Genomic DNA, 16,821 nt, shown 5'->3' on the forward strand with positions numbered 1-16,821 from the left:
TGGGCAATAATATACAAAATGTGATCATAGACTATTAAAGTGATCACCACTCTAAGTATATTAACAATGAAAAGAAAAGAATTTTCCAGGATTAATACACAGAATTTTCGTAAAAATGGGGAAATAATCTTCTCCTGCCTCTGTGCTAGCAAGGAACTGGAGACTGTAGTCCTGTAAATACTAGAGACAGGCTTTGGTCAGCAAACTGGATGAGTTTAGAAGTAGATGTTTCTCTGTAATCCTCATGAGTATAAATACATCTGTCAATTTGCTTTCAGCTTACTGAGAACTAAAGCAGGTGATCCAGATAAGACCACTAAAAATTCTGACTTATGTAAATTATACATTTTTTAATGTGTGTTTATTAGCCATCAAATGTGTGATAATTCCATTGGTGGCAATAGAAACCTTAAATAAATTGTTTGGTAAGCTGCAAATTCAATTAGTAATAAGCAAATAAGCACAGATATTACCAATGCTTCTTCCCCATCGTTTAAACTGGCAATGATTAATAATACTTCCATCCAGGATTAACTCAAATCCTTTTAGAAAAAAAAAACTGGTGACAATATTAATTTGTCATGGCTCCCAGTAGACCAATTTAATGTGTAAAGATTAAAATTCATATGCCATTTAATTTGGTGCAGAGACACCGACAGCAGAAAGACACACTAAATGTGTTGAATTTTATGACACACTTTTCTGTTGTATAAACAGAATAGTAGAGATTGTTCCTAAATCTTTTAACGTACACTTGTGCAAAAAATGCAATAATCAATCATTCAGAAATTTTCACACTGTGTTTATTGGTAGAGAATAATACTCCAAGTGTATCTTGAATGAAAATAATTAAGGTTCTAAGGGAGTTTGTCCTACAACCTTTATGCTATCATGAATCTACCATGTACCAGAGAACATTGACATCATCTTGCGGATATTTAATGGTTTGTATTTTAAGGATTTCTGGAAGGGAGCTTTGGGAACTGACTTGGGTTGGAAGGCAAAAATTTACTATTCTTTTGCATTGTTTATACTTTACCATCTATCTGAACAACTTTTAAGGTTACAATAATTAATAGAAACCCCAGGAGTATTTAGAAGGATATGAAAATGTCCTACCACTGCTATCCGCGTTGTGTTGTGTTAAAGCATCTCTACACTAAATGCTGATTTCTTCTTCTATGACTCATCTTGCAACAGTGACATTATTTTTGTTTGTTTTTTTGAGATGGGGATTCTCTGTGTTGCTTTGGAGCCTGTCTTGGAAACTGCTCTTGTAGACCAGATTGGCCTCGGTGGTGGCACACCCCTTCAATCCCAGCACTCTGGAGGCAGAGGCAGGTGGACCTCTGTGAGTTTGAGGCTACATTGAATTTTAGCTCCATCTCTATTGTCTGAGAATTATCTATGATATTAGTACTGAACTCCCAGCACTTCTGGCTATAGTAGCTTCTTTACTGAATTTAAATTTTGTGTTTTATCTATCTTCATGAATAAAGTATCTAAATATGCCCTCTACATTTGATGGATAGTGATGAATATAACTATGTATTAATCTTATTTAATCCATTGTAATTTTTCATAATATTTATTAAAAAAAATTTCAATTTTGATAAAGTGTCTATCTTCTTCTTTAATATTTTCAACCTGCCATCTGTTTCTAATAAGTTTATAACTGCATCTATCAGAAATTTAAATATCCTATATTAGGTACTATGTTATCAGCTCCTATTTACACTTTAAAATGTAACATGAGAGCTATGTGATACTGAATCCCCTTGTCATCTAGAATAATTAATTCATTTTATTTTAATCCATTTTTTGTCAATGAGAAGTGGACATCGTAAATTTTCTTTTATACGTACATCTTAGGGGTAAATTATATTTAGAGCTTTCATAAGTTAAATCTTTTAGTACATGTGAATAAATTTTGTCTAATTAGATGTCATAAAATACCACAGTGCATTATTTCACATGATTATTATCAATTCTTATATGTGTGTTTGTATGCGTGTGTATGTATGCATGGATGTATGTTTGTATGTGTGTGTTTATTTTATTGGTACATTCACCAGTGTGTAGAGGACATATTTAGGCATAAATATCTTCCTCTCTTGATTTCCAGCAAAAGTTTTTGGATAGGGTTCGTCAAAGAAGCTGTAACTCACAGTTTTGACTTCACTGTCTGGACACCCATCTCCTGTTATCTGTCTCCAAAATCCCAGCTTGGTTTTGGGTGTGGTACGTCTATGCCCTCTCTTTACGTCGGTGCTTTGGATCCTATCCAAAATCTTAGTGCTTGCACAGTTCCTTCATATCTATAAGTTTTCTCATCAGCTCTTAACGATTTCTTTTGAAAAGTATTGTAAGAATAAATTGTTCCTGAAAATATAGCATGTAGTATATTATTTTCTGAACTTTTCATTGTAAACTATTGCCCAAATATTTGAAAATACTAGTTTACATATTTCTGGTATTTAAGATAGATTAATTTTGTTTATTTTTATTTCATGCTTGCAAGTGTTTGTCTTCATGTTTGTATATTAGTGGAACACATGCTTAGTGACTGTGGAGGGTAGAATAGGGTACAGGATTCCCCGGAACTAGAGGTAGAAACTGTTACAAACTGCCATTTTATGCTGGTAATCTTGCCTGAGTCCTTTGAAAGAGCAATAAGTTCCCTTAAGCACCTAGCCAGTTCTTCAGACACCACGTTTATTTCTATAATATAGCATTTTATGGTTACTGATACAGACATGTTTCTTTCTAAAAGATTTCTCCTGTTAATTACCTAGAAAACTTCCAGTTTTATGATAAATTAATTTGATATGACTTTTGTTTCCTAAAAATTAGGAATAAACTCTTGAATTTATAAAACAAGTTTTTTCAAAAGTTATTTTTACCGTATACTTGTACAATCTTTGTGACAGCTTATATCTCAGTGAGAATTGTGCCTGGTTTTTTTTCCTGTAAGACTTTTAGAATGTGTTTACTGTAGATTTATGTATTTTTATAATCTTTGTCCTCTGTTTTATTGTAAGGGACATGATTCAGAACACATAAACATGAACACATAAACATATACTCACAGCACACATATGGAGTAGCCTTTTGGAAACTTATCTTTCTGTATATTTTAAAGTCTGAACTGCTTGAGTGCCAGAGTACTAGTAACATGTTTTGGGATAAGTGACATGCATATGCATGTAATATATTTCCCATGGTACATATAGATCTACTACATAGAAGATAATGAAGAAAAGAAACAGTAGGACATCCAAAGTTAAGTGATAGAAAGGTTTTTACATGACAATATATTAGCTTATATTATCATAAGATATGGACTTATTTGTGGTAATGAAGCTTAGAGTTAGTTTCCTTATGCATATTTTCTTCTTTCTACATAGTTCTATAATGAAAGCAGAAAATATTTTTAAGGCATACACATGGTGAGAGGTATGACTTCTCTGTGTTATTGCTAAGTTGATCATAAAAAATTTGGTCTCTCCAAGATCTTTTAACTAGTGAGAGATCACTAAAATTGTCACCCCTGATAGTATTTCCCATTCTGGCTTATAAGAATCATGTTTTTTTTTATTAATATCATTTTTGTCTATATGTGTGTGTTGCATCAATATTGTTCTACTTCTGTGTAACACCATGAGACTTTAATGTCCTTGGAGGCCAGTGGGGAGAACTGAATCTTTTGAAACCAGAATTTCAGATGATTGTGACTTGACATGTGACCGAAGAAAGACCAGGGCTCTTAGCTGTTGGACAATCTCTCTAGTCCTTGAAGAGTATTAATGTCATAATTAAATTATACACTTTCCATTATTTTCCACGTACCTTCAATTGAGACATTGATAGATGTTTATGAGTTGTTAATATTCCCCAAGTTCTGATGTGGCCTAATACAGTAGAAGAAAACTGATCTGTGTCTCTGTTATATACCACATTAGGAACAACACACATTGCCCCTCTTACCTGTCTTACCAATTCTTGGTTCCAGAAATGAGGCCACCCTTTGCTTCCAGTAGAATCCATCCAGGCATGAATTTCATTTTTGATGATCAGAGTTTATTTACATTTATATGAATAAGTATATTCTGCTTGTTTTTATTTTTTTTGTTGTTGTTGTTGTTGTTTCTTTTTTTTTTTCTTTTTCTGAATGGAGGAAAGAGGCTCAAGAGCCATAATAAACCTGGGTAAAACTTAAAAGACCCATGAGACCCCAATTTGGAGGCTATAAAATCAGTAAGCAAGAGTTGAGATTGAACTTCTTGACATTGTCTTAAGTTGTACAAAGAAAAGGGAGGGGGAGGGGAGGGGGAGAGGAGGGAACTTGTAGGAGAGGAGGAGATGCAAATTTTTAATTAATGAATAAATAAATAAAAAAAATAAATCAAAGGATAGAGAGTCATCATATCTCCTGTATCCTGTGTGTGGAATTGTTTGCTTTGTTTTGTTGCTTGGTTATTAATGTATCTACCTGTCCCTCCAAGTAAGCCCTAGAAAGAATCCCCAGGAACTCATTGGTTTATGAAATTAGGCTTGACAGTATGGTTTTTATGCTCCGCCTTTGCCCCATTTCTCTATGGTAAGGAGAAATGTAGAAAGTCAAAGGAAAACACCTCAGCAACTAAAAACATCTTAGTTTTAAACACATAACCTCAATCGAGGAATGGAAACCATCAACATTTTTATATTAGAGGACAAATATTTATAAAAATTAAAGATCTTGATGGAGATGACATTAGCAGTCCGTTACACTCCACTGACATTCAATACAGCAACACAGTGTCCTTTGGCTGACCCGTCTAAATGTTCTGCTTTGCCTTGTTTCTGTGCAACTCAGCTGTGCTCTGCACAAATCTAATGAGATCAGGAATATCACGTCCTTGCATGAGCTTTCTCATTAATCTTTTATTAAAATTCCAGATTTCTCATCTGCCCTGCTTAAAATTCTCTTGAAGTTTAGCATCTTCAGAACTAATTCCCTTAGCCAGGTAAGTTCTCTTCTGATACGTGCTGTAAAATCATTGGCTGAGGTGCTGCATTGCTGGAAAACGATTCTTTCTTCACTTAGTTCAGAAGCTGTCTATGTTATCTCTGCTTGGACTCTGTGAACCGATTGCATGTTCTCCGGGTGTTTTGGTGCAGGAATGAATCTATAAATTTTCCTTAGAAGGAATAACAACATTTGATATATTATACAGTACTTTGGTTAGAACGTGGTCATTTTGTTTATTCTTTGGAAATGACCAACATTCTTGATCATATGCTACAACTTAATATGTTTTTCTTTCTTATCAGGGCCAAACTGTTTGATTAACCCAGTTGTGAACTACGAAATGTGAACGAGAACTGCTAGCACACTTAACATTGATTTTAGAATCTTTGGAACAGTTTCTGTCTGGTGACAGGTATTTTTGTTTTGACAAACTTAATGTATTTTCACAATGTTTTGATAGATAAATGTGTCTTTGGCAAGAGACACAATTTGAAAATTTGAATAAATTCTCTTAAAAGCTACCATTAGTCCTCACTTTTGTATCAGGGGATCTAGGTATTACATAAAGGCACTTATTTGAAAAACACAACAGCAGGCTGAAAGCAAATCTATAAGAGACAGAGATTCTGTTAAAGTGTGGCACCTTCTCCATATCACCTGTGTTGTATTCTCTAAGGTAATTAAGCTCAGGAATATATTTACTTACATTATTTTCTGATGCAAAGGGAACATTTAAAAAGTTTTAATCTTTTTCCTTGAAATGTGAGCAGACACTTGTAAAAATAATGAAATATTTCAAAGAAATGGTTAAATGCTGCTACACCAAATCAGTAACTAGCAAATGTAGAAAAATTCTACCTTGAACTTTTAGTATCTATTATATGAACAGATAAATTTTAAATGAATAAATGAAGAGTTTAGCATGGTACAATACAAGGATATATAGAAAAGTGGCTGAGCTTAGAGAGTACCGTACCACTTACTCTGAGACAGAAGAATGTAACAATTTCAAACACTCTCCAGATGATCCAACCATCACATGACCAGAATGAAGGACCACCTAGAGTACTGGTAAGGGGGCCAAGACTTAGATTGTGCTTCAAATCCTTTCTGTATTGAGGTATTGTAGCTCTACAGACAGTCTTCTGTATTTTGTGTCCATTGGATGAAAGAAGATGCTTTCAATTGCGAATAAAAATGAACTTCCCTGACGAATTTTGACATAATCAAATCTGTGGAATCCTGATTAGTGTCCACTTATAAAACCTCTAAGATATTTTCATGCAAGAAGCATTTTTTTTTCTTTTTTTCTAAAATAAGTTACCTTTGGGAATTTATTCTCCTCTCTGGCCAGATAGGAAAAAAAATATTAAAAAAAAACACAACTGTTACATTACTCCCTAAAGGAAGATAACATGCAATCAAGGTTTTATCAAATAGGAATTTTCCATGGCTAGAATCACTTTTGCAGCGATGTTTTGTGAAAACCTGTTTTATTTATTTATTTGGTACCCTGTGTAAGTGAACAAATACATCTGATAAGCAACATTTTAATCCCCAAATGCCCATAGCGGTTCTTGAGGCAAAATAGCTTATTGAGAGCAAATGTATAAATATGGAAAGAGGAGTTGGATGAAGTGTAAAAAGAAGGTGGCTGCTACACAGGAAACTCATCATGTGCAGGTTGTTGAACTAAATTTTTTGTGTTCATACTGTGTGCCTTTCTGTTTTTCTTTTGAAAGCTTTTTCCATCTATTATCAATGAGGAAACGACACCCAGGGAAATATGTTCAGTCACAACCCAGTGGGAATATGGGGAACCTTTATAATCCAGTCTGTGAAAATTTTAGTGTCGAATGCTTGACTTTTCACAAGTAGATGCTGATATGATTTTGAGCATGAAATCTTTATTAAGGAATATAACCTGTGAGAGAAAAAGGGAAGAAGACATATTAAGCAGAGTATAAATATTGATGCAGCTATAAAAAAGCATTGCTTCACTAGTAGATAGTCCCCAAATTAAAGTTGCACATCAGAGTTGCCCATCCTGGGCTAAAATGACTGGGCCATTGTAACCTACCTTACTTATTTGACAAACCGCCAGTCTTCCCAGTTCCGTATACATAAGGACTCTGGAAATCTCTTTCTGTCGAATCAGATCACCAGATTATAAAACCCGGAATGGTTGATTTTCATTCTGAGTCTGGTACTGTGTAATTCCATGCTGAGGATCCAGGTTACCGTTTTATGTCTACCAGTGACAATTTTATAACAGGTTTAAAAATAAGAACTTAGCCTATCCCTGAATACATGTTACTTTAAAATTCTTCAAATGTGTTTTGACTCTTCAATCTCCCTGTGGAAATTTTAATAGCCCTTTAATCACGTAACAAAATATATATCAGAACTAATATGCTTCTTGATTACCTAATCTAAGCACAATGTATTTGGAATTAAATGCTACAGCAAACTATAGAAATTCCATGTTGTACATTTTATATCCATATCTCTCATAGATTCATAATCTTTTCATTGATGACTAAAAACAAATAAGGATGTATTTATTTTTTAAAAATTGAGATCTTCTTTTTCTAGGATCTTGTTTTTCTAGATGTCAAAGATTCTGTTTTTTTATGCTCTAATAAGTAAAAGTTGTCACTTAACATACTTAAAATTAATATACCCATATTCATTCACCAAAAACTAATCAACAAAGAAAACATAAATTAATATAAAGATCACCGACAATGACGATATTCACATATTTTTTGTGGCTTTCTTCAATCAGAGTTTTGACATTTCTTTGACCAGCCATAGACTTGATAAACCCATCTGTTAGGAGTTTTTACAGAAGTAGGGAAGCATGAAATTAATTTCCCAAAGTGCAATGGCTTATAGATGCCAGCAGATCCCATAACTCAGTAATACTGGTAAATCCCTAAATTTGTTCCTTAGCTTCTCAAATTATTGTTGGTGTCATTGCACTCAAGGTTTTCCTAAATCAATTCCTTCAGGCATTTTTCAGCTTCTAATATAGAAACACTGAACTATATACCACAGGAAGAAAAAGAAGCCGCCGCCGCAGCAGCAGCAGAAGCAGAAGCAGAGGAAGGAGAAGGAGAAGGAGGAGAAGGAGAAGGAGAAGGAGGAGGAGGAGGAGGAGGAGGAGGAGGAGGAGGAGGAGAAGAAGAAGAAGAAGAAGAAGAAGAAGAAGAAGAAGAAGAAGAAGAAGAAGAAGAAGAAGAAGAAGACAGTTTCTTTCCTCAAAGTACGTTCATATTTATTTTTTCTCTAATTATTTTGATTGTTATTTATCTGATTATAATATTTCTTAAGATGGCCCAGTAGCCAAGCAAATATCCTTTCATAATGCATTGAAAATTGATTCACTTCCTGAATGTTGTTACTCTGACAGAAGAATGAAGATTGATACAAATTTACCTCTGTTTAAAATCGTCAAGAATTTTCACATGAAGGATTTCAAATATTCTTTTGTTAGGTTTCTCTTTGTTATATGGTTTATAAGTTGTCATGTCACACTGTCTTAAATTTTAGCATGGAAACTTTTAACGCCATTGTATTGGTCTACAAACAATTTTTAATACTTCTCGTAAAGTAATTGTTTTGACTATTAATCAATTTTCCAAAATTGGTATTAAATGGAGAAAAGAATAATGTAAAAGGAATTTCCAGTTGCTTGTCTATAACTGATAATCTGGAAGTTGTTTGTAAGACTTCTACTTCAGTGTTTCTTAATCTAATTTTGCATACATGCCCTCCACTGTGAGACTCTGGCAGGCATGTTATATCATCTAGTCATTTTCCTGGCTTTAAAAAACAATGGCTAAACCACACTGGGAACATGAGATTTACTAGATGGAAAATCTACAGCGAATCCGTTATATCACTTCCCCATGCATGACAGAAGTACATGGGCTACAAAGGTATTTAAATGTCAACGCATTCTAAGTACATCTCACAAAGGAAGCTTGCAGCTATTAGACAGTTTTACATTCCTCTTACATTCAACTTCTTTTACACTAGAATGTAAGTGAGAGGTATATGCTTAGAATTCAATGATTCTCCAATGTATGCCAAGGCTTCTGGGTAAGACCATGCAGAACATCGAAATGCAATCTTAATACTTTGTTCCTCCATGCAGGTATAAGTAATAATTCAGCAGTATTGCTTCATCTATGTAACTCATCGTAGAAATTAGTCCACTTGCCAAAGATTTTTAGGATGTAGTGTTAATAATTCTATCCTTTCCTAGTTTCTAAGAAAGTATATGTACCTTGCATTTGTTAGTGCAAAGAAATTGATGCATTACTTTGTAAACCTCTTTGGACTCTGAAGAGTGTACATGGAGTATGACTCAAGTCTATTTATTACTTCTTTTAACATTTGGCTATTCTGAGATAGTGTAGAGAAAAATAACCCTGTGAAAGATTGAAGTGATGATAATTTCAGATTTACCCAGTAAACAGAATGATAGAAGAGGTCTCAATTTGTTAGAGGTGTGCCTTCTAGACAATCTTTTTGTACAAATTGTAAGAATAAATACTTTTAAATTTTTATTCCACAATTATAATAAATTTAAGTAATATCATCAGCAAGAATTTATTTTTACATTTTAGAACATTCAAAGGGATCTTGGTCAGAGACAAAGTCCACTTGTGAAATCATAAATAACCTCAATTAGTTCTACCCATTATCATCTGGCTACTAAAAACAGCAGATCTGTCTTGTCATTAGACTTATTTGAAGCATCACTAATTTATTGTGTATGCAAACCAGTGCACTAATTTAGTCTTGGGATTTTTCCATGGCTGCACATTAGTGATGCACACAGGGTGGTCTGCTCACAGATCATTATCCTTTACTTAATATTTCACAATTATCACATGTACTCACTCATAAGTGGTTTTTAAACATAAAGCAAAGAAAACCAGTACACAAATCACAATCGCAGAGAACCTAGACTACAATGAGGACCCTAAGAGAGACATACATGGATCTAATCTACAGGGGTAGTAGAAAAATACAAAATCTCCTGAGTAAATTGGGAGCATGGGGAACTTGGGAGAGGGCTGAAGGAGAGGGTAGAGGAAGGGAGGGGAGCAGAGAAAAATGTAGAGCTCAATAAAAATCAATTAAAATACTTCACATGTAAGAATAGCAGATAACATTATATTTTATGAATTTCCAGGTAATACAAAGAAGAAAAACTGACCAGAAAAGTGGGTAAGCTACATGCATATCTTCATTTCCATTTCCCTGCCTCTGAACACAACCTTTCAGTCTCATTACCTCTCCCTCCTTCCTAAGTAATCACCTGCTGTGGTCTTCTCTGCAAACCTTAACCAGACATACAGTAGATGATGCATCTTCTACTCCAACTTGAAGAAAACAGTTCAGAATTCCAAAGTGGAAATAGAATTAAAAACACATAAAACTGACAGAAATCTTAGGAACTCAAACCAAAACCACAGACAAACCTCATAAACAGGAGAAGTGAATACCTTGTCCAAAGAGATCATTAAATTTGAAAAATCCTGCAAAAATAAAATCCCAGAATGGGATGCTACAAAATGATAAAATCTAAAAATAATAAAAACACAGGACAGAGAATGGAAACAGGTCAAAAGCTCAAATAATATTTTCAACAAAATCATATAATAAAATTATCCTAACCTAAAGAGGAAGGTGCCTATCAAGGTTCAAGAACTGAACACAGCACAAAGCAGATGCAGAGTTGGGGAGAAATTTCGTTTGGCACATAACAATTGAAGACTAAATGTAAAGAAAAAGAAAGAATATTAAGAGTTCAAGGATAAAGGACCAAGCACTATAGAAAGGCCTAATAGAATAGTATCTAACTTCTTGAGAGAGACACTGAAAATTAGACGGGTATGGGCTGCAGATGCAAACAATACAAAAAACATTCAGTCTCAGTAGATGGAAAGAGATATTCAAACTAAAAATAAAATTTAAGCAATTCTACAAAACCAGCCCTATAGACGGTGATATAAGGAAAACTCCAATCTAGAGAGTTTAAGCACACCCAAGACAAAACCAAAGATAAATAATTTCAGAACAGCAAAACAAAAGTGGAGAAACACACCCCCATACAAGTACACACACACACACACACACACACACACACACACACACACACACACACAGAGAGAGAGAGAGAGAGAGAGAGAGAGAGAGAGAGATGCTATAAGATTAAACTTTACTAGTTGATAACTCTCAACATTAATGATTACAATTCCACAGAAAAAGACACACACTAACAGATTGGATATTAAAATAATATACATTTATCTGTTTTATCCAAGACACAAATATTATCAAAGTTAGAGATCACTTCGGGCTAAAAGAATAGAAACATATATTCCAAGAATCTGGACCTAAGAATTAAGCCAGTGTGTACTTTTTAATATTTGACAAAATAGACTTCAAATCAAAATAAATCAAACTACAGAGGAGAGGATATTGTATACTCATGAAAGGAAAATATCCACCAAGAGGACATCACAGCTATCAATATCCATGCACCAAACACAAGAACACGTAAGTTCATAAGAGAAACACTACTATAGCTTAAATTACAGATTGACTTACACATTATAGTGGGAACTTCAATATTCCACTATCAATAATAAATATATCATGCAGACAAAAATGAATCAGAGAAATACTGTGCTAGCTGGCATCACAAACCTAATGGAATTAACTAAATACTTGAAGAACATTTCATGGACATAGAAAGAATATATTTCCTGCTCAACAGTTCACAGAACTTCTCCAAAATTAACAAACATTTCAACAACACAAAACAAACCTCAACAGACAGACAAAAATTGAAGTAAGTCTTTCTTTCCTCTTTGACCACCAAGAATTAAAGGTGGATATCATTAACACAAGAAACAACAGAAAGCTTATAAAATCATAGAAAATAAGCAACTCAGTGATAAATGAAAATTTCATAAGATAGTAATTAGGGAAGAATTATTTTTTCTGGATTAAATGAAAATAAAAATATCACATACACATATATAATACCAAATGAAGGCAGTTCTAATTACAAGTATATAATACTGAGGTTCTTCATGAAGAATTGAAGAGATCTATATGAGCAATATAACAGTTTCCCTAAATGCTCGAGAACAAAAGAAAGATATCTCAACTGGAAAGAGTAGGCAGGAAGGAACAACCAAATTTAGTGCTAAAATCAATAAAATAAATCAATCAAATCAATAAAAAGATAAATTAATCAATAAAAAACGAGTTGATTCTTTGAATAAAATCAATTTTTGACAAACCAAATTAACCGAAAGGTAGAGTCAGAAGATTCAAATAAACAAATTAAGAGATAAAAATAGGAAAACAGATACCAAGGTAATCCAGAGAATCATATGTACAGACTTTAAAATCATGGACTCCATTGTATTAGAAAATTTAAAAGATAGATTATTTGATACATACTGCCTACCAAATTTAAAATAAAGTCAAATAATCAGTTTAAATAGACAAACAACCCTTGGTGATATAAAATAAATGAATAAAGTCTAACAACAAAATAAATATTCAGAGAGTAGGGTTTAGAAGAGAATTATATTGGAATTTTAATGAAAGTTAATACCAATACTCCTCAAACTGTCCCACAGAAAAAGAAATATAAAGAATAGTGCTCGACTGATTTATGAGACCACTGTTACCATGATACTTAATCAAAATAAAGACCAAACACAGAAAACTTCAAGCCAGTTTTCATTATGAACATACAAAACTTCTCAACAAAATACTTGTACCAGAAGACAAGAAACTGTGAAAATGAACATAACTATTATATAATAAGCTCCATTCCGTAGATGCAGCAGAGTTTAATGTAGGAAAAGAAATGCATTCTTCCATATAATCAAACTAAAAAACCATTCAAACAAGGAATCCCAAACAACAACAAAACCCAGAAGATGATCTCATTAGATGCACACTCTTTTTTGAAATCCTGGAGATATTGGGGATTCAAGTGACATACCAAGACATAGGAAGGATAGTTTGTTGCGAGGACACAACCAACATCAGCTTAAAAGAGAGAAATTAAAAGTAACTCACAAAGCAAGGTGGTTCCCTCTCTCCATACCTATTCACTTTAACACTTGAAGTCTTAGCTATTGCAAGACTTCATAACTAAAGAGTATCAAACACATAAAAATTGGAAAAGGAGAAGCCAAAGTATCTTATTTGTGGGCAATATGGGAGCATACATAATAAACATTAAAAAATCTGACAGGAAACTCCAACAGTTGATAAATTCTTCCAGCAATATAGCTTGAAAAAAAAATAACTCACAAAACTCAGTATTCTTCATATATACTGAAGTACTAAGAAAGAATTCATGGAAACAACACCTTTCATAATAGCTTCAAATAACATAAAATCTTGGAATAGTTCTAGCCAAGTAAGTGAAAAACTTGTAGGATAAAAAGTTGAAGTCACTGAAATAATTTGAAAAAAAAATCAGAAGATGGAAAGAGATTATAGACTCGTGGATCAGTAGCGTATGTATAGCAAAAATAACCATACTTCCAAAAGCAATCTACCGATTTAATACAGTCCTCACCAAATTTTCAGAATAATTCTTCACAAATATAGAAGTGATAATTCTCAGATTCATAAGGGGACATAAAAAACCTATCATAGCCAAAACAACCCTGAATGTAATAGCATAATAATAAACACCTGGAATTATCATCATCCTCAATTTCAAGTTATACTGCAGCACTAAAGTAATGTAAACCTCACCATATTTGTACAAAAACAAACATGTTAACAAATGGAATCTAATTAAATATTCATACATACAACCACAGACCTTTGATCGCCTCATTTTTGATAAAGACTGCAAAAAATAAAAACCCCACTGGAATTAAGATAGTGGCTTCAGTAAATGGTGTTTTCAGCCTGGATGGCTTCATTTAGAAGAATACAAATAGATCCGAACACATCACCTGGTATGAAACTCAACTTCAAATCCATCAAAGATTTTGAAACACAATTAGATACATAAAACTTGAGAGAAATAAAAGTGGAGAATATGTTGAACTCATTAACACTGAAAACAAAAATTTACTTCACAGAACACTGCCATCAGAGGCACTGAGATCAACAATTAGTAACAGGGCATTATGAACCTAAAAGTCTGTCCAGCAAAGGATAACATCATTTGGACAAAATGATAGTCTACTGAATGGGAAATGTAAAGGACTAATATCCAAAATATATAAATGACCCCAAAATTTTATTATCAAGAATACAAGAAACAATTAAAAATAGGGTACAAATCTTAAGAGAGAATTCCGGAAAGAGAGAATCAGGAACACTTGAAATGTTGAATATCCTTCGTCATTAGAAAAAATGTGAATAAAAACTACCGTGAGATTTCACCTTACACTAGTAATAATGGCAAAGTCCAATAAAATTAACCACCTCATGCTGATAAGGATTTGTATTAAGAGGAATATTTATTCCTTGCTGGTGGAAGTACAAACGTGTACAGCCGCTATGAAAATCAGTGTGGTGCTTCCTAGGAAAGACGGGAATTGATCTGTCCCAAGATCTAATGGTTATTGCTATAACTTAAAAAAATTACTAGCAGTTCTCAGCATTTTCTTGGTGCCAGACAGTATACTTTGGTCCATCTTTCTGTTTTCTTTTTTAATTGTTGCCACATCCAAAAGAAGATGTTAAAGATGGTTCAAATAAAGCAACTGCAAGGGAGAGATTGAAAAATGAAGTTAGATTGATTTTCCTTATTATCAATTAGGCAACCATTTCCTCTAAGGAGTGAGGCATGTTAGTCTGTAAGTGACATTAACCTTTAGAAAAGGGAAAGACATCTTATTGTTAAAACCTCAGGGAGAAATCTTGGAGCTAGTGGAACCAGTGAACTCATATAAAAGAAGAAAAAAAAAGCTATGCTGTAGGTACCTCATTAGCGCCAAAGCTGAAATGTTAAAAAAACAAAAAGCAAGTCAGGTAGAATGCAATAGAGGAAGGCATAAATAAAAGTATACTTCCATTTACATTTGGATCACATATAGGATTTCATTTCACTTGATAAAATGTGTTATTATTCTCAAATTTAAAAAAAATCAGATGGCTTAATATTTAATATTTATATGAATAAAATATTTTACATGACATGCAGATCTTTGAAAATTTGGTCTAATCATCCACAACCTGGGAAGTTACAAAGGGACCGTAAATTTAACCAAGCTCTGAAAGCTGTTCCTAGGGTGGGCAAGCTAGGGAGAGACTCAGGGATGTGAAGGAACAGAAGCAATGGCAAGGAAGAATCCAAAAGAGACATGAGGCATCCAGTGTCGGAGAAAGGAAATGGCATGGTTAAGTAGAGTATATTAAATTCTCACAGTTCAATATTAAAGGAAAATATTCTCCAAGCACAAAGATTCTGATTTTACAGCTTTTAGCAATGTGCCGTTATAGTGAAGCTGTCTAGAATTTAAACTGTTCTAGTTGCATTGGGCACTGCGTTGGGCACTGGCCCTTAGAACTCTCTTTGTGTCTCTCTGTCGCTTTCTCTCCGTCTCTCTCTCTCTCTCTCTCTCTCTCTCTCTCTCTCTCTCTCTCTCTCTCTGTCTCTACTAACTCTTTGTCTCTGTCTCTCACTCTGTGTGTGGGGGGGGGGGGTGGCGCATACATGCTTCTATGTACTCAAGTATTTGAATTTTATTCCTGCAGTTGTGTCCCAAGACTTTCCTTCCTGTCTGCCTGGGAGATCTTGCCTCCCTGTTGCCTGTCTCTCCTTTATCCTCCTCGCTACTCTATTCACTGTGCCTTCCACTCTCCTAAAGAGCAAGAAAAGTAAGCCCAAAATATTGCATGCTGTGAAGATTTTTAAATGACAAGATAAATGCCGGGGAGGTAGAGCAGTACTGGCATGGTATTTTCAGATTTTAGGGTTTAAATGCTTTAACCTCTAATTCATTTCCAAAAAGGGCATGGTGAAGATGAAGAAATGCAAAAGAAGACTCGGGGAAACAGTCACCAGCACATTTTATAGAGAAATTTCCCTTTAAGAACAGCGGGGACTCTTGTTTATATTTACCGTTTAAAGAATATGGGAAAGATGACCTGAGAAGAAATTGGAAAGGTGACCTGAAAAGCAACAAGAAAGCTGTCTTCATGGGTCCATTGTCACCGAAAATAAAATCTAGTCCTTCAGAATGAAATGAAGGAAAGAAAATTGATATGGACATCTGATAACTTGTGCTAGAAACATGTAATCTTTGCACTATATTTAAATTCATAATTGCCAAAGTGAAAATTCAATGATATCTTTCAAGTTTTCAATACTGAGGTCAGAAAAAGTACTTGCTTCATAAACAAGAAGATCTGAGTTTGAATCCCTCACACCCATGTATAAACCAGGCCTGATGAAGTAGAAATAGAACAAAAAGAGATACATGATAGTGTTTGAGGGAGGAAAGGCAAGGTAAGTTAAAAAGTAATTATATTGTAATCTCAAAAAAGTAATAATTTTAAAAATCAGGCATAGCTACATGTGTTAATATTAGCAATACATGTGTGAGTCAGAGAGAAACTTTGATCCTAGAAACCCTACCCTCGAACAAACTATATCAGTACCTCCATAATATCCTAGAAATGGTTTAAAGTTATACATAAAAAAGAATTATGTGGACAGTATGTTTGATGCTAGAAATATTGTAAAAAATCCACTTAAATATTTGATCAATTATTGAATTGTAAATATG

This window comes from Myodes glareolus, chromosome 12 (genome assembly GCF_982192425.1).
Source record: "Myodes glareolus chromosome 12, mMyoGla1.1, whole genome shotgun sequence".
NCBI classification, from domain to species: domain Eukaryota; kingdom Metazoa; phylum Chordata; class Mammalia; order Rodentia; family Cricetidae; genus Myodes; species Myodes glareolus.